We start from the raw sequence: 26,670 nt of genomic DNA, 5'->3' as shown, positions 1-26,670 counted from the left end.
GCATTCCAGTGTGGGGGCCATCGAGGCCCTTGCCAAGGCCAGTGTGAGGTCCTCTCTGAAGGAACAGAGGTGAGGCCAGCAGGTGCCCATATCTCTTCAGTTCTCGGAATGCTTGGTCAGTGCCAAGAACTTGGGACAGCACCAAAAGAAACAGGGATCCAGGGACCAGCCCAGAAGTCTCTAAATTGGCCTAGGGAGCCTAGATATCTGGAACAGCATGAGATCAGAAAATACAATAAAATCACCGAACCTCAACCAAATGGAGTATGAAACTTGGTGCCGAGAAGAATGGCATGTCCCTAGGGAGAGTAGGAGGGACTCGCTGACTCATCTCTTGGTCCTGGGTGCTTAGCACTGTCCCTGGTCCATGGGAGGAACATGAGTGTTTGCTGAAGGGCAAGGAGAGAGAGTGGAGGAAAGGAGAGAAGGAAAGAGGGAAGGGAAAGTGGAGCATGCAGGCAGGTTCTGGAAAGCTGAGGAACCCTCAGACTCCTCAGGGGCTGTGTTCCGTTGGTTTCCTAAACTTGCCAACCATGACACATAGTGCACCCTAAAGGAAGAGGAAGGAAAAATCTTGGCTGCCCTGGGTCTTAGTCTATGATTCAGAGCAGCCAAGCCCTTGGAAGGACTCATGGCTGCCTCACCTGGATGAGAGAGAAGGAAGCTCCAGAGACATGCACCCCAGAGGTGGACAGGAAACCGCCTGGCTGAAGAGGGTGGATGATAACCACATCCTGTGGGGAGGAGGGCTGGACGCTCATCTGAGCAACTCAGCTGGTCTGGGAGCACTCCTGATTGAGCAGAACTGCCCATCGCATCATCGGAGATGGTTCAGACCCCATCATCCCTGCATCACCTCCCTCCCCATCACCTCACAGACCCAAGACCTTCCAGACCCCACCATTCTCCCAAACCATCACGTCCGAGACCTCATCACCTCTCAGATCCAACATCTCCCCTCAACCCCTTAATCCTCAGGGAGACCAGAATCCCGGCACTGTCAGGTTCTCTGAGACACGACATCCTCTCCCACCTCCCCCACCTCTGATCAGTCACTCAGAGGGAGCAGGTCTGGGAAAGGACAACTCATTCTCAAGAAGGCCTTGAGACCGCATCCACTCAGCACACGACGAGTCACTCAGGCACACACTCTTACATTCTCACCTACAGTGCACAAGCTTTCCAATTTCTCTACATCATCACTAACACTCACCTTCTGTTTTGTTTTGTTTTTCACAGCATTCTAATGGGTGTGAGGTGATATCTCACTGTAGTTTTGATTTGCATCTCCCTAATGATTAGTGATGTTGAGCATCTTTTCATGTGCTTATTAGTCATTTATACACCTTCTTTGGAGAAATGTCTATTCAAGTCCTTTGCTCATTTTTGAATTCGGCTGTTTGCTTCTTTCTTGTTGAGTTTTAGGAATCATCTCTATATTCTGGATATTAATCTCTTGATATATGATTTGCAAATATTTTCTTCCATTCTATGGATTGCGTTTTTTTTTCTTTCTGCTTTTTCTCCCCAAATCCCCCCAGTACGTAGTTGTATATTTTAGTTGTGGGTCCTTCTAGTTGTGGCTCACGGGACACCACCTCAGCATGGCATGATGAGTGATGCCATGTCCTCACCCAGGATCCGAACCAGCAAAGCCCTGGGCCGCTGCATTGGAGCCCGCAAACTTAGCCACTCTGCCACGGGCTGGCCCCATGGATTGCTTTTTTATTCTTGGATAGAGTCTCTTGATGTACAAAATATTTTAATTTTCATGAAGCCAAGTTTCTCCACTTTTTCTTTTGTTGCCTCTGCCTTTGGTGTCCTGTCCAAGAAATCATTGCCAAATTCAAATGTTGTGAGGCTTTTATCCTATGTTTTCTTCAAAGTGTTTTATGTCTTACATTTAGATCTTTGATCCATTTTGAGTTAATTTTTGTGTATCATGTTAGGTAAGAGTCCAAATTCATCCTTTTCCATGTGGATATCCAGTTTTCCCAGCACCATTTGTTGAAAAGTCTGTCTTTTCCCCATTGAATGGCCTTGGTACTCTTTTCAAAAATCGTTTGACCATATATGTAAGGATTTATTTCTGGGTCCTATATTCTATCTCATTGGTCCATATGTCTGTCTTTATGACAATATCACACTTCTTTGATTCCTGTAGCTTTGCAGTAAGTTTTGAAATCAGGAAGTGTGAGTCCTCCAGTTTAGGTCTTCTTTTACAAGGGCGTTTTGGCTGATAGGGTCCCTTTAGATTCCACACAATTTTAGAATGAGTTTTTCTATATCTGAAAAAAAATCATTCAGATTTTGATAAGAATTTCATGGAATCTGTAGATCGCTTTGGGTAGCAGTGACATTTTAATGTCAAGTCTTCCAATCCATGAACATGGGATATGATTCTAGTTATTTATATCATTTTCAATTTCTTCCAACAATGTTTCATAGTTTTCATTGTACGAGTCTTTCATCTCCTTGGTTAAGTTAATTCCTAAGTATTTTATTCTTTTTGAGGCTATTGTAAATAAAATTGTTTTTGTAATTTGTGCTTCAGATTGTTCTATGTTAGTGTATAGAAAGGCACCTGATTTTGTGTGTTGACTTTGTCTCCTGCTAATTTTATGGTTTTATTTCTTAGTTCTACCAGTTTTTTGGTGGAATCTTCAGGGTTTTTTACGTATAAGATTGTGCTGTCTATGAACACAGATATCTTTACTTCTTCCTTTCCAATTTGAATGACTTTTCTTTCTATTTCTTGCTTAAATGCTCTGGCTAGACCTTCCAGTAGTAGATTGAATAGAATTGCTAAAAGTGGGCATCCTTACCTTGCTCCTGATCTTAGAGGAAATGCTTTCAGTATTTCACCATTGAGTATGATGTTCACTGTGAGTTTTGCATATATGGCTTTTATTGTGTTGATGTAGTTTCCTTCTATTCCTAGTTTGTTGAGTTTTTTTTGTCATGAAAGGGTGTTGAATTTTGTCCAATTTTTTTTCTGCATCAATTGAGATTACCATGTGGTTTTTTTCCTTCATTCTGTTAATGTAATGTACTATGTGGATTGACTTTCAGATGTTGAACCATCCCTGCATTCCAGGACTAAATCCCACTTGGTCATGGTATATAATCCTTTTCATATGCTACTGAATTCTGTTTGCTAGTGTTTTGTTAATGATTTTTGCATTAATGTTCTTAAGGGATATTGGACTATAGTATTCTTCTGATGTCTTTGTTTTTTTTTTTGTTGTTGTTGTTGTTTTTAAGATTGGCACCTGGGCTAACAACTGTTCCCAATCTTTTTTTTCTCCCTCTTCTTCTCCCCAAAGCACCACCCCAGTACGTAGTTGTATATTCTAGCTGTAGGTCCTTCTGGTTGTGCTATGTGGGATGTCACCTCAGCATGGCTTGATGAGCGGTGCCATGTCCACACCCAAGATCCAAACCAGTGAAACCCTGGGCCACCAAAGCTGAGCACACGAACTCAACCACTGAGCCACAGGGCTGGCCCCCATTTCTGCTTTTGATATGCAGGGTAATGCTGACCTCATAGAATGGGTTTGGAAGTGTTCCCTTCTCTTCAATTTTTTTGAAAACTTGAGAAGGACTAGTATTATTTCTTCTTTAAATGTTTGATAAAATTCACCAATGAAACCATCAGGTCCAGGGCTTTTCTTTTTTGGGATATTCTTGATTACTGATTCAATCTCTTTACTAGTAATAGGTCTATTCAGATTTTCTATTTCTTTGCGTTTCTGTCATGGTAGGTTTTGTGTTTTTCGAAATTTGTCTGTGTCATGTAGGTTATCCAATTTGGAAGGGTACAATTGTTCACAGTACTCTCTTATAATCCTTTTTATATCTGTAGAGTTGGTGGTAATGTCTCCATTTTCATATCCAGTTTTAGCAGTTTGAGTCTTCTCTCTAGTGTTCTTAGTCCATCAAGATAAAGGTTTGTCAATTTTTTGATTTTTGTTAAGAACTAATTTTGGTTTCATTGATTTTCTCTATTTTTTTAATTCTCTATTTCATTTACTTCTGCTTTCATCTTTATTATTTTTTACTTTCTACTAACTTCTTTTTCTAGGTCCTTAGGTTGCTGATCCGAGATTTTTCTTGTTTTGTAATATGTGTTCATAGCTATACGTTTCCTGACTTAGCACTGCTTTTGTTGTACCCAATAGTTTTTGGTATGTAGTGTTTTAGTTTTCATTCATCTCTAAGTGTTTTCTAATTTCCTTTCTGATTTCTTCTTTGACATACTGATTACTTAAAAGTGTATTGTTTAATTTCCACAATTTTGCAAACTTTAAAGTTTTCCTCTTGTTACTTGTTTCTAATTTCATCCTGTTGTGGTCAGAGGAGATACATTGTATAATATCTATCTGTTTAAATCTATTAAGACTGAATTTGTGGCCTAACATATGCTCTACCCTGAACAATGTCCCATGTGCATGTGAGAAGAATGTGTATTCTGTTGTTGTTGGGTAGAGCATTCTGTGTGTGTCTGTTAGATCTGGTTAGTTTATTGTGTCATTTAAGTCCTCTATTTCTTACTTATCTTCTGCCTGGTTGTTTCATCCATTATTGTGAGTGGGGTACTGAAGTCTTCCCCAAGTCTTCCCCTGGAAGTTGCAAGTCTTCATGATTCCAGAGTTCCAAAATTGGTATATCAGACAGACTCTGCCAGTGTAGTTGTTGTCCAGGTGGGGAGACAGATTCCTAGTGCTTCCCACTCCATAATCTTCCCAGAATTCTCTGACCCACCACTGTGCTTTTTAAGTGGAAACTTTGTCACCTTTGTAAATGGAAAAACAGCATCATTTACCATACAGAGAAAGGAACTTGAGGGGCTGGCACCATGGCCGAGTGGTGAAGTTTGTATACTGTGCTTCAGCCACCCAGGGTTTTGCCGGTTCGTATCCTGGGCACGGACATGGCATTGCTTATCAAGCCAGGCTGAGGTGGCTTCTCACATAGCACAAGCAGAGGCACTCACAATTAGAATATACAACAATGTACGGGGGAGCTTTGGGGAGAGAAGAAAAAAAAGGAGATTGGCAACAGATGTTAGTTCAGGTGCCAATCTTTAAAAAAAATAAAATAATAAAAATAAAAGAAAGGAACTTGAAAATACATACCATGAAAACCAAACAGCAGGATTATATTCCAGAAGATTCTGTGGCCAAACCAGGGTCTCCCTCAGGGCTTGAGAAAGAGTGGAGATGTGGCACCAATGACAACATGAGAAGGATGAGACCCACTGGCCCTGAGGGTCCAGCCTCATCTGCAGCTCCCTGTGGAGTGGGGTGAACTGACTCTCCCTCCCCCAGGGCAGGGCTCCTGTCACTCCACATTTCCAACACCTAGCATTGCCAAGTTCTTTAAATCTTGCCAATCCGTGGACTCTGAGATGATGTTTATAGATGTTCTCTGTATTTTCAAGTACTAGCACTGTGACAGTTTCATTCTTTGCAAATGTCTTTTCTCAATCTGTGACTTCTGGGAAGAAGTTTATTGGTGTATTTGCTTTTAATGAAGGAGACTTTATCAGGCTTCTCTCTTATGGTTTGTGTTTTCTTAAGAGAAATTCTTCCCTATCCCAAGGGCATGGGTTTTTTTCCTTCTCATTTAGGACTTTAGTCCACATAGAACAGACATTTGTGCGTGGTGAAGGTACAGATCCAATTTCCTGTTTTCAGATGATGGATCATTGTTCCAGCAACATTCACTGAACTGTCCAGACTCCCCCACTGCTCTGGAATCTTCTTTTAGATGCCTGGGACATTTGGGACACATGCACAAGAAGTTGGTGGCAACAGTTTCCTCCTGGGAGGTCAAGTGGGTGATTGGGGGAGAGAGAGGTGGAAAGAAAAATTATTTTTCCCCATTCACTATTTTTTAATTTTTGAGTTTTATTTGAACTAACAAATAAAATAAAAAGAATGATTTATCTAAAATATTGAAAAGGGAATACTTTTTTCACCATAATTTGATGCTACTTACAATCTGAAATCCCCTGGCTCAGGCACTCAGTTCCGAGATAGGGAGGGAGTGTAAGGAGCGCATCCACACCACTGAAAGAAGAGATTGGCTCAAGCAGGGCCCCTGGGGAACTGTCAGGCTCCTCCCCACAGGCCAAGAACTGACTGGACAAATCCTCCCTGAATCTTTCTTGGTTGTTCATGTTCTTAACAAGCAAAGGACAGCTGGCTCCCTGGACTTTCCAGATAACTTGAAGATACCTCACAGAGCAACTCCTCAGGAACTTTCTAAGCACTGCTAAGGCTGGTATTCATAAATGTTAAGTTTGGTATTAGAGCTTTCCGAGTTCCTATCAATGTTTCCCTAAGAAATCTGTCGGGTGAGGAGTGTTAGGCTGAGGTGCCCACTGCTAGGTGTGCACACAACTTTCACAATTTTGAGAAAGGTCGTCGTATCACAAGAGTCACCCTGAGTTTCTCATGGGTTTCAATGACTACTTCACTTGTATTAATTAATACAGCCTTAAAGCAATTTATGCTTTCTTTTGTTGATTGCTTTGTTCCTATGTTGACGCATCATTTCTATGCTGTTATGGTCTTTGTGGTCACCAAGTTCTTCATGCATTGGAAAGCAGGAACAGTCTGGTAGTCGGCCACAAAAAACCTTATGACCCTTGGTTCAAAAGCCCACAGGGGCCAGAAGGGAAGCTGGTTCTTAACTCCCTGTTCTGGGTTCTGTCTGCCAGGGCATCCAGTAGAGAAAGATAATGAATCAGGTTTGCTTTCATCAGCTGTGACCTGATCAGCAGAGTTGACACCATGAAGAGAGCCCAGCTCTTGAACAAGCAGGAGGGGATCCTGGGACTCTGCACAGGGCAGGAGGCGGGGTCAATCAATGTATAAAAAGGGTGGAGGGAAAGCAGGGCTTAGGAAGCAGAAGTGAGAGTGAACTGGAAGGCGCCTCTCTCCTGCTCTAACCTGGGCCTGCGGACACCCATCGGGCAGCATGATTCCTCTCATCAGCTCCTCACCAAAGCCCGGGGAGTCTCCACAAGATCTCACCCATCCATCCATTCTCTCCTCTCCCTTACCGCCCTGGTCCAAGCCTGAGGCCTCCCTGGCTGGGACCACTGGGCAGCCTCCTTGAGGGTCTGGAGGAGCCTTCTCGAGCTATGCTCAGGGGACTTCAAGCCCGTGCTCACACCTTCTGATGGCCTCTCCTCCACAGCACTGCCCGGTTCCCCTTCTGCCCAGCCTCATCTCTGTTGTTGGGGCTGTTCAGGTCTCACCGCCCCTCCTCTCCACTCCTCAGACAGAGGAAGCCTGTCCCCACCTCAGGGCCTTTGTGCTCTCTCCACCCAGAACCCCTCTTCCTGGAAGACTCAGTCATGTGATCTCCTCTTAGAGAGACCTTCCCTGACACGCCCACCCCAGAAGCTCCTTCCTCCCCACATCACTTATTGTGTCCCCCTGATCACTTCTCATGGCACTTTCTTCTATTGAGAATTGTCCAATGTTTACTTGTTTAATGAACACTCACCCTCTGGAAGGCCTGCCTTGTCCTCCATCCTGGAATAACGCTGGCACAGAGAAGGCCCTCCACAAATAGCTGTTGGGTGAGTCAATGCATCTCATAGGGTAACGTGGTGAGACCCTTTGAGAAACTGGAAGCCAGCCTAGTTCAGAAAGTGTGACTGGTCCTTTTGCCCACACTGATGAGCATTGATCTGCGGTCAGCACTTGCTGCTGAGCTCTCTGGAGCCAGCGCCCACCACATAGTCCTGAGATAGAGATGCCAGGTCTGGAAACGGGGTCAGGAGGTACCACATTCTGAATCGTCTACAGTCTGGCTCATGATCTGCGCTGCTTACATGGGGCTGCCCCAGTTTCTTACATCTCCGATCAACACCATCATTTTCTCTCTCAGTACACATTTCCTCTCCCTCGGAGGTTGGTCAGAATTCCCTCAGTGTGCACTCATTGTGCCCTAGAACTGATGTCTGTGTGATGCTCGCAGGTCCTTGCACAGTGAACAGAGCTTTCCTGTCCTTCTCTGTGTCGGTGCACTCACCTTCCACCCTCTCTTGCACTTGATGCCTCTTGACCCGGGTACCACCTGTGCAGCCCCCATACCTCTCCTTCCTGCACCCCCTAGGGCAGCTCCTCCTCAGGCCTCTCGTGGCACTTTATTCATCCAGGATTTTTTCTACATTACCCCCTATAACAGGCCTGGGAGCCTCTCAAGAAAAGAACAATCTGAATCATCTTTCTATCCTTAAGATCAAGAGCATACATGTTTGATAAACAAGTGAATGACTGAGTCTGTGAGTGAATGAGTAAGTTGAGAAAGTGAATGAATGAAAGTGTGAATATCTGAGTGAGTGAATGAATGATCTATCCTTCCTGGCTGTCATAACACCTACACGGTGGTTCTGACACAGGACTCACAGGGGACAGACGTGGACTGGCAGCAAAGTTTCTCCATTGGGGCTGACCTTGGAGGCAGCCTACCCACATCCATCCCCACCTTCCTTCTTCCTTGCTCAAGACCCAGATTTCCATCAGGTCCTGGGCCCCCATAAGCTCCACAGCACCTTCCCAGACTCAGTGCTTCCCAAGCGTTCCTGAGCCAGAGAGCATTTGGTGCACTGGTGTTTTATAAAATTTAAAGATTCTTTGATGGTGAACACAATCTGCTGACACTGGGACAGATGAAAAACATCTGGCAAGGGACTGAGGACAGGGGAGACGGCCCCCTCCTGCGAGCAGAATATGCAGAGGGCCCAGGGGTGGCTCCATCCTAGATCAAGGAGGCCTCTGTAGCCGTGCTGAGTTTGTGGGGTGCTGCCTTCACGACCCGAGGCAGCTGGGTGCAGAGGGTCACAGGCACAGGTCTGTGAGGGCCTCTGTGTGCAGGAGAGCCCAGGACGTGGTCAGTCATTGGTGCTCCACTGTGGGCAGATGGAGCTGAGAGGGGCAGGCTCTGCATCAGAAGCCCAGGGGCAACTGCTGGGCAGCACAGGCCGCCCAGAGAGCCCAGGAGCCCGAGGGGAGGCTGTGACCGCCTCTGCAGGGAAGGAGTTTCTAGAGCCCTGGCAGGAGCGCCTGTTGATGGGCATCTGGAAGCTTCCAGAGCCTTTGGTTGGTGAGAGCCCCACGGAAGGAGGGCTGGTTTGTAAGGAGCAGCGCCAGTGAGATTAACTAGAATTTGTCAGTGAGGAATTGTTGCCTCCAGAGCTCAAGTGGACTAAAAGATGCTGGATTGTGTGTCCTCGATGAGAGCATTAAACACAGTTCCCTGGAGGAGGACGTCATCCCTGTAACGTCACAGCTGTGCTCCTGGGCAAAGGGGGTGCAGGTAAGATCTTGCCCGGAAGACTGTGCAGTGGCAGAGCTATGGGGGGACCCCTGGGTAGCCCAGAAAAGGTGCACTGTGTCCTCTGGAGTGTTTTACAGTGTAGATTTTATGATTATTCAGGTCTGGCGAGGCCAACAGCTCAGTGTTCAGATGCCACTGAAAAGGCAGTTTGCAGCTCACAGTCCCAGGAGGAGGGCACGCCCCAGCACAGGGGTCACGTGGGGAGGCATCAAGGTCAGTGAGGGGGCAGAGGGAGCAGGAGCCTTGTTGTGGATTCACAGGAAGGAGCGGGCAGGGCAGGGCGAGCAGGCTGAGGATGGGTTGCTTTGAGTCATTTCCGCGGGCTCTGGGGCGGAGCGGTGGCCCTAGGTGTCCTGTCCTGGCCCTGGGGATGAGGGAGAGGAATGCTGGCTTCTGGAGGGTGAGAGCCAGGCAGAGGAGGGGCGGGGCACGGGCTTTGGACTGAGAGGTTTGCAAGTGAGTCGTCTGTATCTCTAAGAATTGGCCACCCTGGGAGGGGCCGTCTCTCCTTATCAGCAAGACCTCAGATGCCACAGCATCAAGAACACAGAAAACGAGAAAATACAGTTATTCCACAGAGGGGAGGGCACCCTGCAGCTGGGAGGCTACTGAAATAGGCTCTGAACAGCACACACCATCCAAATCCACAACAGCAGAGTAGTCACTGGCTGCTGACCGGATGGAGTCAGTGATTTCAACAACGGGTACTGGGCATGGGGGTCTGACTGGATGGACCACAGCGTGAAGGCTGCAATAATTCACCACGAGGGGCCAGATGTCTTTTCAGGGGTCAGAGCAGGCAAAACTGGGCTGTCAACGGAGAAGCAATGAGGATAATCATCCATTCACTCATTAGATCTTGTATAATAAGTTTTAATCCTTGAAAAGGCCTTGTTATAACTAACATGGGACCATGGTAACTATTACAACCAGGAGTCTGTGGGGTCGCATTTAGTCAAACCAGTTTGTAAGTATCAAAGACTTAATTTAATTTTAACTTATTACTCTTTGTGTCAGGGCATCTGTGGGATATTTTAGGGCAATGGGACTATAACTATGGGAAATTTAGCCAAGGCTACAGTTAAAGGGAAGCACACCTATCTCTTCTCTATCTTATGATTAGTTACTTCCTAAGATTATAGGGGTATCATGCATGTTTCATTGTCCTCAGGTGTAACTATAATTTGAGCCTCAGTGTTGAGTAAGTCCATGAAACTTTGTCAGTTGTTTCATATACACAAATGTTAATTTAGAATCTATGTTAGATAGGCAAAAAGCCAGTCAGTACTCGTTTATGTTTTCCTTACATCATTTTTTAAAGTAAAGTTTAGATTTTCAAATGAGTCAGATTATGGACTTTTGTTTCAATTTAATTTTACATATATGTATATATTAATGTATAATTTTATATATATACATATATATATATAGTTTAACCTCCTCCTCCCCAGTATCCAGGTTTCTTTCTTTTTTTTTTTTTTTTTTTGGAAGGAGGCTTCCAGCAGCCTAGAGCCCTGGTTTATTTCTGTCTCTGAGAACTGATGGTGCGGCCTTCTGGGAGGTTCCAAGAAAAGGAGAGGGAGGGGCCTCCCCTTCCGGGATCTGGGTTTGCTCTGAGGAGAGAGAGCAGCCTCTCCTGGGACAGCACAGTTACCCCTGTCTGAGGTCTCAGGCCCTTTGCACGTGGACATGCGGGGCCCTCACTCAGGCCCAAGCACACTGGCAGGGGCCCTGCAGTATTTAAGCAGCTGGGTAACTTCTGCGGGTATTGAGGTGGGGGAGGGTGTAACTCACAATACCCCTGAGGACCTGGGGGCAGCAAGTGTGAGGTGACAGCAGCCAGGTGTGAGCAGCAGTGAGACAGGTGGACTGATACTCCCACCCGAGCCACATCCACCACGTGAGATGGGGGCATCATTTCTCTACCACAGGGGAGGCCAACCAATGCCTTCTTCCACAGGGGTCACCCGAGACACACCAGGGTTCTGCCCCAAATAACAATAAAGACAAATGACATGGAAGCAGTGCCCTAAAGTGGGCCTCGCCTGAGCTGGCATGCAGTCCCCAGAGTTGGGCCAATTAGCACCTCATGTACAATATCCCCTCACTGAGGAAATTGGGGTCAGGAGAGAGTTGTGACCACTGGCAGCCACACTCAGTGGGCAACATGGCTAACATGCCAGCTCTGTGCCAAGCCCCTCTCCATGGTCTGGACCAGTTACCAAACCAAAAGCAGCCACCCCGGGAGGGCATTCAAGAGCCAGAGGTCACGGCCACACCATGCAGTCACAACACCAATTGTCCCATGAAATTTAAAGGTACCTCTGGTGGGGACACAATACAAAGACCCTCAGAGGAAAGGCAGGCTCCTTGTCACTTACAGCTCCAACCAGGGCCAGCTGCCAGGCAGGGCCACACAGGGGCTTGCCCCGGGGACAGGGGACAAGCAGCTGGAGCTGTAGGGGCAGCCTGTGTGTGGCAAGTGCACCAGGAGGAGGTGAGCGGCAGGGGCCGTGGGAGGCAGGCTTCCCAGCAACCAGGGGTCAGGGGAGGTCCCCAGAGGAGGCTGGATTGGCCTGTCTGAATGATCCCCTGAGCTGGCAGGGAGCGGACACCCGCTGCTCAGGGATAAGCAGGAGCCTCGCCTGGTCCCTTGATAAGGAGGCTGGTTGGGCAGAGGCCTCAGCCACGGGCAGAGCAGGGAGGGGAAGGTGCGGTCAGACCAGTCAGTCCTCCCATTTCACCAGACGTCAAGGCGGCACATGATGCTGGGCCTTAGTTTTAGGCCTCACAACACAGAGGGGTGCTCTGCACTGTGGCTTTTTCATGTCCTTGGATATTACTGTGTGAAGATATGATGCTTGGAGGAATGTATAAGTGATCCAGTTTTTCTGCATCCTTGTCGGTTTTTGGTGTTTTCATTATTTTTAATTTTAGCCAGTCTGATAGGTGTATGGATTTAATTTGCATTTTCTTAGTGGGAAGGAAGTTAACAACTTCACACGTGCTTATTGGCCACTTGTATATATTTTTTTTCATTCAATTCCTTTGTCTGCTATTTAGTGGGATTTTGTCTTTGTATTATTGAGCTGTAAGAGTTCTTGATACATTCTAGATACAATCCCTTATCAGATATATGATTTGCAAATATCTTCTCTCAACTGTGTGTTGTCATTTTACTCTTTTAATAGTGTCCTTTGAAGCACAAACAATTTTAATTTTTATCATGTCTAGTTTATTTTTTTCTTTGTTTTCCTTTTGCTTTTGGTGTCATATCTGAGAAACCATGGCCTAATAAGGTCGCAAACATTTAGTCCTATGTTTTCTTATAAGACTTCAGTAGTTTTAGCTCTTTTTAAAGATTTTATTTTTCCTTTTTCTCCCCAAAGCCCCCCAGTACATAGTTGTGTATTTTCACTTGTGGGTCCTTCTAGTTGTGGCATGTGGGACGCCGCCTCAGCATGGCTTGATGAGCGGTGCCATGTCCGCGCCCAGGATTCGAACCAATGAAGCAGGGTGCGTGAATTTAACCACTCGGCCACAGGGCTGGCCCCAGTAGTTTTAGCTCTTACATTTAAGTCTTTGATCCCTTTTGAGTTAGTTTTTGTTTCTGGTGTGAAGAAGGGTCCAACTCCATTCTTTGGTGTGTGGATACCCAGTTGTCCCAGCACCGTTTGTCGAAAAGATGATTCTTTCCCCATTGAATTGTCTTGGTGCTCCTGTCAAAAATCAATTGACCATATTAATTTCCAAAATGTATAAAGGACTCAGCAACAAAAAAAAGTGGACAGCCCAATTTAAAAATGGGCAGAAGGTCCGAACATTTTCCCAAAGAAGATATACAGATGGTCAACAGGCACGTGAAAAGGTATTCAACATCACTAATTATTAGGGAAACGCAAATCAAAACTACAATGAGCTATCACCTCACGCCCATCCGAATGGCTAATGTTAACAAGATAAGAAATAAGTGTTGGAAAGGATGTGCAGAAAAGGGAACCATCATACACTGCTGGCGGGAATGCAAACTGGTACAGCCATTATGGAAAACAGAATGGAGATTTCTCAAAAAATTAAAAAAAGAAGGGCAGGCCCCGTGGCCAAGTGGTTAAGTTCGTGCCCTCCGCTTTGGAAGCCCAGGGTTTCACCGGTTCGGATCCCGGGTGTGGACATGGCACGGCTCATCAGGCCCTGCTGAGGCAGCGTCCCACATGGTACAACCTGAGGCACTCGCAACTAGAGTGTACAACTGTGTGCTGGGGCGCTTTGGGGAGAAGAATTAAAAAAAAAAGGTTGGCAACAGTTGTTAGCTCAGGTGCCAATCTTTAAAAAAAAAAAAAGAAAAATTAAAAAAAGAAATACTATATGATCCAGCTATTCAACTTCTGGGTATTTATCCAAAGAACATGAAAACACTAATTCAAAAAGATGCATGCACCCCTATGGTCATCGCAGCTGTAGGGTCACTAGCCTGCATGCCCTTTAACAGTCATGTGTCCTTCTGGCCCCCTGCTGGGCAGGACACCAACCTTCTGGGCAGGATTCTCAGATGTTGGGATTTGTAATGATCCAGGGCCCAGGCAGCCTGGATCTTACCTTATCTTACTCAAAGAACATCACATCTTAAAGGAACACAGAGCCCCTCCATGTGAGCTACTGCTCCTGGGAACACTGGCCATACCAGGGACAGCCCCTCTTGGCAAGCACATAGCCTTTGTGCCCCTGCCTATACAAGCAACCCCCGCCCCACCCGCGGTTTCAGGTGCACACTTCCATCCAGGCAGCTGCCACTGGGCATTCCCAGTCCTTAACTCCCGATGAACCTATGTGTCTCATTTGCCACCTCTGGGTCTTTTCTTCGGTCTTTCTGCAGCCTATCCTGCACTGCTCACCCAACTGGGCGTGTGATCAGAGAGCAGCATTATTCACAAGAGCCAAGAATCAGAAGCAACCCAAGTGCCCGTCAAAGGATGAATGAGTAAAGAAGATGTGGTATAGATACATAATGGAATACTACACAGCCATAAAAAAAAGACAAGATCATGCCATTCGCAAAACATGGATGGACCTTGAGGGTATTATGCTCAGCAAAATCAGTCAGAGAGAAAGAAAAACACCTTATGATTTCACTCATATGTAGAAGATAAACAAACACACACATAAACAAGGAGAATAGATTGGTGGTTACCAGAGGGGAAATGGGTGCTGGGAGAGTGAAAAGGGTAAAGGGGCACCTAAGTGTGGTGATGGATAAAAACTAGATTATTGGTGGTGAACACAATGCAGACTATATAGACACTGATCTAGAATAATGCACACCTGAAATTTACACAATGCTATAAACCAATGAGACCTCAATAAAATGATTAAAGAAAAGAATCCATAGACCATTAACATGAGGGTGTAATTCTGGATTTTCAATTCCATTCCTGTGATCTGTATGTCTAACCTTTTGCCAGTCCCACACTGTATTGATTACTGTAGTTTGTCTTAAGTTTTGAATTTGGGAAATGTGAGTCCTCCAACTTTGTTTTCCTTTTTCAAAATTGTTTTGGCTATTCTGGGTCCTGTGCGTTTCCATATGAATTTGGGGGTCAGTTTGTCAATTTCGGCAAAAATCTGCCAGTGGGATTTTGGTAGGGATCGCACCGAATCTGTTGGTTACTTGGGAGGAATGGTGCCATCTAACAATGTTAAGTCTTCTGATCCAGAAACAGGATGTCTTTCTATTTATTTAAGTCTTTTAAAATTTCTTTCAATGTTTTCAGTGTATAAGTCTTATACTTTTTGAATTAAATTTATTTCTAAATATTTTATTCTTTTTGATGCTAGTGTATATGCAATTCTCTTCTTAATTATATTTTTGGATTCTTCATTGCTAGTGACAACCAGCAATCACTTTCAGTGGGTCTTTGATTAACATTTGGTTTCCATTCAAAACTTAATTAAGGAAATACCTTCCCATATTTTCAAATGCCTTTTTAAGTTTAATATACATTTTCCTTTTTAAGTACTTCAATGGTATGACAGGAAAGTCATTTTGAGCCTTTTAATTTCAAACATTGAATTTGAAATATGATGAATCTCACATTGTCTTAAATGCTCAAACTCTTTACAAACTTTGATTTCAGCCTAAACCCACAGGTCTAAAGTGAGCATGCAGCTACACACTAGAGTCAGAGAGTCTCAGGTCTCTAACCAGTTACCTGCGTAAAAATCCAGAAATGAGATTCCTCCTAGACACCCAGGCCCTGGTGTCTACACTTCTGAACCCACGCACAGTCCCTCTGAGATGGGCGTGTGGGCGCCTGCTGGGAGGGCAGTGACCGTCCGGGAACCTGCAGACCTGGGGCCATTCCACTCACTCAACTGAGCGATGACCTAAACTCCTGGTCATTAATCGAACGCAGCCAGTTCACACAAACACACCTACACCAAAACGTTCCTACAAAAGTGCAAGCGCAAGTTTTCTTGAACAGACTGTATTTTGATATTTCATAAGAATTCCACATTTAACATCTCCCCTAGTACTTTTAAATTTATTTTTATCATATTTAAATGTATATATAATGTAATGAATTTTTTCACTAAGCCCCACATAGTTATCCCAGTTTATCTCAATGTGAAAAAAACTGTATTATTTTCTGTGTGATCCACGATGTGTAAAAGATTGAGAAGTGAAATGTAAGGAGGTTCTACCATGTGCCAGGCCGTTGAGTCCCATTAACTCACTTAATTCTCACAACAGAGTTCAAGAAAAAGGGTGAACTGCCCAGGATGGAGCCTCTGACTGCCAGCCCATTGGCTGTCAGTACACATTTGCTGAGAAAGGAACGGCCTGTATCTACCATTTACACTTTAGTGTGAATTTGTTTCTAGAGCATTATTTCACCTCTACTTGTGAAATGAAAGGCAAACGTTCCATTTAACCTGCACGGGGAAGAGATGCCTGTGAGCCTGGCTGGTTTCAGCCATACAGGTATTTCCACCCAGGGCTGCAGAGCACTCCGGCCTCATCCAGCACTGAACACAGAGGTGTCGGTCTTGGCCAGATGAATCCACCCGCGTCGGGAACTGTGACTGCACTTCAGGCAGAGGGAGCCAGCAGCCTCCTGGGGCAGCCCCTCTGTTTGCATTCCAATCTCTCCTAGCTTGTAAGGTTTCTGTAGAGAAATCTGCTGAAGGTCTGATAGGGGTTCCTTTGTAGGTTATTTTCTCCTGCCTAACTGCCCTGAGTATTCTTTCTTTGTCGTTCATTTTTGCCAGTTTTACCACTATATGCCTTGCAGTAGGTCTTTTTACATTGACAAATCTAGGAGATCTGAAAGCTTCCTCCACACATTTCTCTATCATTCCCTAGGTTTGGGATGTTCTCTGCTATTATTTCTTTGAACACGTTTTCTGCTCCATTCTCCTTCTTTTCACATTCTTGAATACCTATAATTCTTATGTTGCATTTCCTCATTGAGTCAGCTATTTCTCAGAGACTTTCTTCATTTCTTTTTAGTCTCAGTTCTCTCCTCCTCTGTCTGGAACATTTCAACATGTCTATCTTCGATTATGCTGATTTGCTCCTCTGTGGTGTCCACATGAGCATTCAGGGAATCCATATTTTGTTTTATCTCTTCCATTGTGTCTTTTGTCTCTAGTATTTCTGAGTGATTCTTCTTTATAGTTTCAATCTCTTTTGTGAAGTAGCTCCTAAACTTGTTCAATTGTTTCTCTATATTCTTTTTTACCTCATTGAGTTTTTTGATGATAGCTATTCTGAATTCATTGTTGTTTACTTTACTTATTTCTGAGTCCTCAGGACATAATTCTGGGTATGTATTGTTTTCCCTCTGGTCTGGAGATTTGATGAACTGCCTGATCCTGGAAGTATGATTTTTCCCCATTGTGATATTATTCGGTTGCAGTTACAGCCTATTGCCACTAGATGGGGTTGAGAGCTGCATATTCTGAGCCCTCCACCTTCAGCTGAGATGGCATGGGACAGCATGGGTTGAGAGGGGAGTACTTTCTCTTGCATGCAGACCCGGGTTTCCAGATCAGCTCTCGGTATCTGGTCTCCTGGGGTCTTGGTTTGATGAGGTCACCCCACGTAAAAGCTTTGACCCCATTAGAGGGCTTCCCTCTACGCTGCAAGGGCACTAGGGAGTCCTGGGTGATCCTGTGGATGCCCAATCCCTCCCCCACTCCTTCCCTCATGGAGCCTCCTGTGGCAGTGATCCCAGTCTTTAGGGGAGGGAGTGGAGTTCTGTCTTACTCCATTCCATCTCCCCTCAGGGGGGCTCCAGCCTCTCCGCCCTCTGTCATTTGGCTGCTGTGACTCTCCAAGGATTCCTGTGCTACTAGGATATTTTCTATTGGAATATGGTTACTCCTTTTTGTTGTATGTTGGAGGGGAGAGAATCCCAGGCAAGCTCACTCTGCCATGATACTGACATCACCTGTTTATAGTTATTTGTGGTGCTTTCCTTCCCTTTATTTTTTATGTTATAATTGTTTGCTAACCTATTCTGCCAGAGAGCTGCAATGTTCTGATTTTATCTGTCTATTTATCTCCTTGCTCAAACTTTGTAAATCCTTGCCTTTTTGTTTCAGTTATGTCTCAGAGAAGTCTTTTGGCATTGATGTAACAAGGAGTTCTATGGGCTTCATGTACTTCTAAGTCCAGTTCTTTCTCCAGGTTTGGGACGTTCTCAGCTATTATTTCTTTGAACAAGCTCTGTGCTCCTTTCTCCCACTCTTCTCCTTCTGGGATACCTATAATCCTCATGTTAGTTTTCCTAATTGAGTTGGATACTTCTTGAAGAATTTCTTCACTTTTAAAAACTCTTAGCTCTCTCTCCTTCTCCACCTGAAGCATTTCTAGATTTCTATCTTCTAAGTCACTAATTCTCTCCTCTATAAAGTCTGCTCTATTTTTTTATGGTTTCTACATTATTTTTTTATCTCATTAATTGTGCTTTTCATATCTGGAATTTCTGTATAGTTTTTTTTAAGGGCTCCAATCTCTTTGGTGAAGTATACCTTCTATTCATTAATTTTATTCCTGAGCTCATTTCTGCATCTTCTTGTAACTCCTTGGGTCTCTTCATGACAGCTATTTTGAATTCTCTGCCATTTAGATTGTAATCTTCTGTGACTTCAGGTTTGGTTTCCAGCGATTTGTCATTTTCCTTCTGTTCTGCAGTGTTACTGTGGTTCTTCATGCTGTTTGATGAACTGATCCTCTGCTGGCACGTTTGTGGTAGCATCAGGTTGCAGATTCCACCTGCCACTGCTGGGGGGCCAGGGGCTGCATTATCTGCTCAAGCTGCATCTGCTGGTAGTTGTGCCACTTGGGCCACTCTGTTCATGTGGGTTGACTGCAGCCTCTCATCAGGTCATGCTCACATGGGCAGGACTGCTGTGCTTGGTGGGTAGGACACTCTCATGTGGCCACTGTACTTGGCAGGTAGGTATGATGGAGCTGCTGTGCTAGGGAGATGTGGCACCTTCCCTGGGTCAGGCACTTTGCTTGACAGGCAGATCTAGCTGAGATGCTGCACTTGGTGGATGGGGCACCTTTGTGTGTACTGAGCCCCTGTATTTGACAGGTAGGGTGCCTTTGCACCAGCTGAGCCACTGATTCAATGGGGAGCATTCACACTGCAAGGCTGCTGCTGTATATGGGTGCTCCCATGGGCCAGGCTACCACTCCAAAAACATTCATGTCTGGACTGGACTGCTGCTGCCTCCACTCACGGTCATGCTGGCTGCTATGTGGGGATCCACATCTTAGATTGCTGCCACCAAGTGGTGGGGGTAGTCTGCTTCCCTGCTTCCACTGTTTCCTGGGAATCCAGTCCACCCACATTCAGACAGATAGCTGCATGGATCTCTCCGCCATCCTGTTGTGCTGTGTAGGGACTCCTCTCTTGGTTAATGGGTGTCCTTTTAGTTATAGCTTAGAGGGGAGGGAACAACTCACCCCGCCATGATGCTGATATCACTTCTTTCTCTGATCTATTTAATGTGCTGTCTTTCTCAGCCCATGAACTCTAAAAAGCAATTAGGCATATGACATTAATCTGAGTATTCACAAGTCTTTGCCACACTTCTGCAACTTCACTGTAATTAAACTCATGGTTTAAAACACTGTATAGAAACTACACATGTAAGAAGTGAATCTTTAGGCATCTATTCCAGCGACCCAGAACCAGACTGACTAGGCAGTGAAGGATGCCTCACAAGGCCACTATTGTTACAAGTCAAAACTAATTTAAGAACAGAATCAGTGAAACACTAACACATCCATGCAAACACAGCACCTGAAAATAAAATAAAAGAACAAAAAATTCAGGGGCTGGCACCTTGGTGTAGTAGTTAAGATCAGCATGCTCTGCTTCAGTGACCTGGGTTCACAGGTTCAGGTCCTAGGTGCAGACCCACAGCACTAGTCTGCCATGCTGTGGCAGTGACCTACACATAAAGTGGAAAAAGACTGGCACAGATGTTAGCTCAGGACCAGGCTTCCTGAGAAAAAAATAGTGAGTTTTAAACGTAAAACACTAAGGAAAATAGAAAACTTTCCACGTACCACACTTCTCTACAATTCTGTCTGCCATGATAGTGACAATGGTTGGGGTGAGATAAGTTGAAGTACAGCTTTACAAGCAAATATTTACAATCTATTCACAAAGCTTCACCAAAGCTTCTTTAAAGAAATAAAAAACCCAGAGTTCAATTAATCCCACTGACGTGTGAACTGAAGGCACTCACAGTGCCAGTTCTGGGCAAACTGTGAGAGTGGGGAGATTGTGCCTAATCTCCTGTCTGCTCCTTCCAGGGCCTCAGTTTTGTGTCTGTCTATAGGTTTCTTCCTGTTGGTGCCTGATTTCATAGGTTACACAAAGGCATCAGCCCTTTTCAGTAGGGAGGCCCTGGGGTGAACATGACATATGGCACCAAGAAAGAGATGCTCCATGGAATAGAGGAGAAGTATCCACCAAGAGACCACAGGCTGTGCACTCGTGAAGTGCGTCTTGGAATGGTCACAATTATCACCATTAAGGAACTATCTTATGGGATTTTGGTCCTCTACCCTATTGACTGCTGTGCCTGTGGGTCCTGTAAAGTTTGAAGAGGACCCTTAGAGAGCCAGAGTGTGGTACTAAACAGGCCAGGTGCCGTTATTATTATGAAAACACCAACAACAAACTGAACTTAGCTAAGTTAACACTAGGAGGCTCACGAACTTCACAACGTAAAGTAGAAGGCATCTGTCTAAGCATGAATATCTCTAGGCTACTTTAGATGTGCTGTCTGGTGAAATTTGCCTATTGTTTGTTGGTTAAGCATCAAGGTCCCACCTCATTTGCACTGAGCCCCAGCCAGCTGTAGTGTGTTTCACTTACAGTAACTCAGTGGGGAAAAGCAAACGTGGGGGAGTCACCACTACGCACCAAGATCCCCTTCTCCCTTCCTTCTGGAGCAAACAGAAGACCAGACCTCCCAGCTCCCCTGAAGTCAAGTGGGGCCACGTGACTGGTTCCAGCCAATGAAATCTGAGCAGAAGCGCCCATGCTGCCTCGGGGTGAGGGCAGTGGAGAGTCCAAGGATCAGTCTCCATTCTCTCTTTTCCTGGAGGGCAACTGGCAACAGAGGAAGCCACTCCTTCCAGATGATGCCACAAGAAAGTGGAGCCTCCACCAGCTTGCACCCTCAGGTGACTATGGAGCAGGGTCTCCCATTGATCCATCTGGAAGGTACCATGAGTGAGAAATACACCTGTGCAGCTACCACCACACAGCCTGGCTTGTCCTTAGTGACACAGGACGCCATGAGGAGAAGGCTCAAGGGTGCAGGAGCAAACCACTCTTTATTTCTATCATTTCTTATACAAACAATCCATGGTGGAAAAATTAACAAAATACAGATCAACAAAATAACCCATGATCCAGAGGTAATCATTGCTAACTTCCGGGGGTATATTCTTCCAGACCTTTCCACAGTCAGATATATAAATATAAATATATGTGTGAAATATACTCATTATATCTCAAATGTTTTCTTTTCACTTCATGATATCTGTGAACAACTTTACCCACAAGCCTTTTCTAGAAGAGCCTGTGGCATATCTAGACGCACCCAGAGCTGACCTGCAGTGACAGCCCTGGCCTGGCCACTGCTGAGCTCCACGGCCAGCCAGGTCACTGCACTTCTCTGAGCCATCTGCTCATCAGGAAATGAAGGATTTAGACTAGATTAGCCTTAAGGTTCCTCCTGACAACAAAGTCCAGATTTTGTGACTGTTCCACTTCTAGAGAAATTTTCCAGAGCCTGGCACAGGGCCTTAGCCATAGTGGGCTCTCATGAAATATTTGTTGAGTGAATAATGCATGCATGTTCTGTATAATGAATAAATATTGTGATACTAATGATTTTATAAAGGAAGAATGAGAAATTCTGCATTATCTAGCTACAATGTCAAATGAATTGTCTGAAGTTATGGGTAATCAGATGCCATGAGCATTTTCTTAAGTATTTCTGCTGAAGATTTCATTGTTACTGATGACACCCCCACCCTAGTCAAACCAGCACATGCAATCAGATTCAAAGTCTGACAGAAACCTCTGCAGATGATTGCTTCCTCCTTCCACGTCTCTGTCAGGCCCATATGACCTCCCTCCTTATCAACAGGGGCCACCTCCTAACACAGCTCACCTCCCTCCTGCACGGGTGCTTTTCGACCTCTCTGTGCTGTCAAGAGTTTCCTGAAGCAAAAACCCTCACGAATTGCCCCCCACCTCCCACACTGCTCACCCTCAGCTGAGGCTCAGACGGACATTGCCCATCGACAGAGGACACCTGACCTGACAGCTGGATCATCCGCTCCTCTCAAGAGCGTTCTCTAATCCTTCCTGCCTCAGAATGTCTGCTCACGCTCATCCTCCCACTTGTAATGTCTTCCCCTCCCCTCTCAGCAGGTCAAAACCCGACTGGGCCCTCAGCCTGTCATCAGATCCAGCTCGCCGAGGACCTCTTCAATGAATCAGACTCCTGAGCCTCACTGCCACCTTCTTCAAACCTCCAAGGACCTGGATTATGCCCCCCTGGGGCACTTGTCATCTTATCTGAGTATCTGCCTCACAGGCACACGGGTCTTCTAATGTTTGTTGCCCTTGATATATAAAGTTGAACTTTATGAAACTGCCATTTTTGAAGGCTAAAAAATGGCTGAAAATTAAAGATTTCATATGGGCCAATCTAGTATCCAGCTGCTATTTCATAGATAGTATACATAATTTTCAATTAAAAACTATATATCCTCCGACTCTCCCCTGAAAACTCAGTTGATTTATCTAAAAAGCCATTTTAGTTTTTGCTCTTAGGACACAGTCAGTGGCCATCTTGAGTCAAGGAACAGATAACAGGCAAGAGGTCACAGTAGTGCACATGGCACGCTTTCCATCTACTTACTGGGTCAGGAAGGCGGCCCTGGGGAAGCAACATTCATACTAAGAAAGGAACGATGAGACCAAGTTAGCCAGACAACGGACAAGGATTGGGAGACATCATCCAAACAGGGAAAGAACAACGTAGAGCAGGTGTCAGAATGCAGTAACGTGGTGAGTGTAACTGCTTTCAGAGCCCGTCAGGTTTCCATCATGATGCAGCCTACCCACCCTGAGAGCGTCCATCACGTCAGGCTGCTCCCAGAGCTTGGGGAAGGTGGCCAGCACAGGACTACTGATTAAATCTGAAATACAAAGAACAAAAGGGGTTTATACAAACTTTATCCAGTCTATTTTACTGCATTTAACATAAAAACATCAAATTACTGTGCCGCATGATTTGTTGATAACACATTCTATAACCTTAACCTCTGGGAGAGCTCAAAGCTGCCCCCTCCACCTCACCTGCCCCTACGACATCCACACCCCAGGGAGCTCTGAAGTGAGTCTTGGCCCAAGTAGACAAGACTTCTAGGGTGGGAGTGAAGTGGCTCTGACAGAATAAGACTAGAAAATTTTGTTCTTCTATGTTTTTTCCCAACCTCTCTTTCCTCCTCATGACTGTGGTGTGGTGAAAGAAATCTTCCAGTTAGGAGGCCCCCCTGCTCCTGGAAGGCTGAGCAGGAACCAGGAAGCAGTGGAAAGGCGGAGCAGGGCGGGCTGCTCAGGCCTGACTCCAGTCCCCCAGCGCTCAGGGAAGGACCCCAGACTGGTGTCTGGGCGTCACTGGATGGTGGAGGAGGAAACTGGAGGGAATCACGTGTTGGGATTCTAGCCACATGCCAAATACTGTGTAGAAGAATACTGATATTTCACACCTAATCATGACACATGAGACTGTACACAGAAGCCCACTGGGAAGGGCACTTTTGAAATGGCAGGGGGAATATATTCCACAAGCTTGTGTCCTTGGTAGAGAAAAATCCTCTCTCTAGATTTTACTAGGTTTATTCTGATGGTCAGGTTCAAGTGAAGTCAATAATTCTAAGAACTTCTCCTAACCTATAAGAAAACTAATAAGCCTTACCCTCTTTAAGAAGTCATGTCATTCATGAAGCTTTTCTAGAGTCATTGAAATAAATTTAAAGGCAAGTGATGATTAACAGGCTTAATTGTCCTTCCTTTAGAGTTGTCATCGTTCCTTGAGAAATGTCTGTGCTTCTCTGGCTTTGAGATCCATTTCCAGGGACCTACCCAGGTGGTAAATCCCTGGGAGAGGACTCCTGTCTAAGCATGAACTCTACTCATCCCTGAGCACCGAGCCATCACAGGGCTCTCCCTCTCACTCACTCCACTCCAGCCACATTGGCCTCCTTTCAATTTCAGTCCTTCCAACACAGCCCTGTTTTCTTGCCTTGGGGTTTCAGACATGTGGTCTCTCCATCCTGAAAGAATCGTCCCCACCCACCACCCCCATACCTCTAACTCCTCTCTCGGGTCTTACGTGAAATACTACTTGCCCAAGGAAGGCTCCCCTCATCCTACACATTAATTCAAGTCTTCCTACTGCATGCTTTCATTGTGTATGTTCCTTCAGAACACTTATCTTTTTAAAAAAATTGACACAAAGTGATCCTATCATATCCATAATTTAGCACCTTGCTTTTCGTGCTTAGAATTACACCCAGGGATCTTCCTGTAACAGCAGAAAGAGATTCCCCCTTATTCTTTGTACTGATTTGCTTAATGCTCCATTGTGTAAATAAATTTAATTTTTATAACCTTTTCCTTATTGCCGAATATTTGTGTCATTTACAAGTTTTTACTATTTATAAAAAATGGTGAGTTTCATCTATGTGTAATTTGTTGTACTTTTGCAAGTATATCAATAGGGGAAATTTCTTGCTGAAATTGCTGCCTCAAAGTTCTGTGCATTTTACACATTGATGAGTATTGGCAGATTGCCCTCCCAGATGTCACATCAGTTTATCTTCATCTGTAGCATCATATCCTTGGGGCCCGGGATACGATCAAACTTTACTGACTGTCAGTATGATGTGGGAAACATATCTCCTAGTTCTGATTTGCATTTCTTTAATTATGCAAGTTTGTACACCATTTCACATGTTTATTGGCTGCAATCATTTCCCTTTAGAGATCTGTTAGTTCACGTGTTTTACCCATTTTTCTCTTGGGCGATTGTTCTTCCTTGTTGATGGTATAAGCTCTTTGTAAGGTAAGGACATTCGCCCTTTGTCTTTCATATTTGACTTAGTTTTAAATTTTTTCTACACAAAGTTTTAAATTCACAGAAATTGTAACCCTCTATATAGCAAGTGTATCAGTCTTTCATCACTTCTGGGTTAGTGTCTTGCTTAGAAAGCTTTCATTTGAAGATTATAAATAAGTTCACCCATATTTTCCTTCAGGACTTACATGATTTAATTTGTTTTGTTTAAACTGGGAGCTGGAATCCTCAGCCCCTTTTGTCCCAGGTTCTCAGGTGTCTTGTGTATCTCATGGAGCAGTATCCTCTTATGTTACTTTCCTGTGTATAATTTAAACATAAAACACATTATTCAAAATAAACATTTAATGGTGACAGCAAATAATGGAAGCATTTCTGTTAACTTGTGATAAACCTCATTTCATGGGTTAAGCATTCACAAACTCAGGAACCATCAATTTTATTTCCTGGTTAATTGAATTCTGAATTGCGTGTGAAAGTTCCTGTGAAATTGTGGTTTTACTCTATAATGCTGTATGTTTTTTCCCAATCTTCCTGGTTATTTTAATCTATTTTCAAAAATGTTCAAAACCATCTGCCTGATTAATTTAGAGCATGGTTAGTTTTTTTTATTGAGCATACTTCACTTTATCTAGAGATTTACAAAGGTAATCTAACCTGGGATTTCATAGATGCTTCCAAATCTAATGTTTCCCAAATGCCCCAACACAGAGAAGCAGAGCTCCATAGCCTCCTGCTCTATCATTCGTTTCGCACAGCAGCTTTTCTGTTCTTTGCCCACGTGTCCAAGAAATTTGTATATATTATTTCTTTAATCCTTACAACATCTCATTTTAATAAGTGTCATCATGGACGTTTAGTAAGTGGTCAGGGGTCACCTGGCTGGGAGGTGATGAAGCCAGAATGGGAACCAGGGTCTCCTGCACCCAGAGCCCGAAGTGGTGTGAAAGCCAGCAGGGTGACAGATGCGTCTTCTTCCCATTTCTAGGCTACGGCCTCTGTTGCCACCGGGCCATCATCACCATCTGCCGGCTCACTGGCATCAAAGACATGTACGCCAAGGTCTCGGGGTCCATGAACATGCTCAGCCTCACCCGGGGCCTCTTCCATGGGCCCTCCCACCAGGTAACCCTTCCCTGGGGGCTGAAACAGAACTTCTAGTTTGTGCCTCACTTGTGTGCGTTGGGACCATGACGTCCTGGGGTCCTCCTGGAGTGGCTCTCCCGGGGCCCCCTGAGGACTCGGGCATTCTCTGCTGTCTGGGGCTGCACTGGGTTAGTTAATCCAACTGAAGAGTCAGTTCATGAAATTTAGCCTTTAGCAAATGCCTCATGGGTGTTCTGAAGTTTCAAAATTCAGTACTTTTAAGGCCAGTAATTAGAGTCTGTGTTTTGTTGTGAAAAGATCACATAGTTTTTCTAGAACTCCAACAATGTAGACATATAAAGTGAAAAGAAAAGGTCCGTTTCCTAATTTCATCCTTCCAGTTGGGACTGGGGTGACCTGGGGCGCCCCCTCTCAGGAGAGCCGTCTCCAGGAGCAGCTCAGTCAGTCCTCACGTCACCTGCACGGGTCGTTCAGACGGACACCTGAGTCAGTAGGAACCATGAGCATTAACGT

At 44.9% G+C, this 26,670-nt stretch overlaps 1 protein-coding gene, 1 long non-coding RNA gene and 1 pseudogene across 2 annotated transcripts in view; 1 reads left to right on the top strand and 2 right to left on the bottom strand.

Moving 5' to 3' along the window:
- The window catches only part of LOC106838524 (myelin and lymphocyte protein-like), a 106,125-nt gene that overhangs the window by 25,211 nt on the left and 54,244 nt on the right, over positions 1 to 26,670 (bottom strand). The window lies entirely within an intron of this gene.
- LOC123286709 (small ribosomal subunit protein uS5m-like) overlaps positions 1 to 26,670 on the top strand; it is a 363,347-nt pseudogene that overhangs the window by 334,467 nt on the left and 2,210 nt on the right.
- Positions 12,789 to 25,350, bottom strand: LOC139045490 (uncharacterized). Its single transcript, XR_011503876.1, has 3 exons — positions 25,239 to 25,350; positions 23,034 to 23,107; positions 12,789 to 13,079 (listed from the first exon to the last, which is right to left on the bottom strand). It is a non-coding gene; the product is annotated as an uncharacterized lncRNA (long non-coding RNA).

The sequence above is a fragment of the Equus asinus genome, chromosome 6 (assembly GCF_041296235.1).
Source record: "Equus asinus isolate D_3611 breed Donkey chromosome 6, EquAss-T2T_v2, whole genome shotgun sequence".
In the NCBI taxonomy this organism is placed as follows: Eukaryota; Metazoa; Chordata; class Mammalia; order Perissodactyla; family Equidae; genus Equus; species Equus asinus.
Note: the sequence above shows the minus strand (reverse complement) of the source record. Positions and strands in the feature narration are given on the sequence as shown.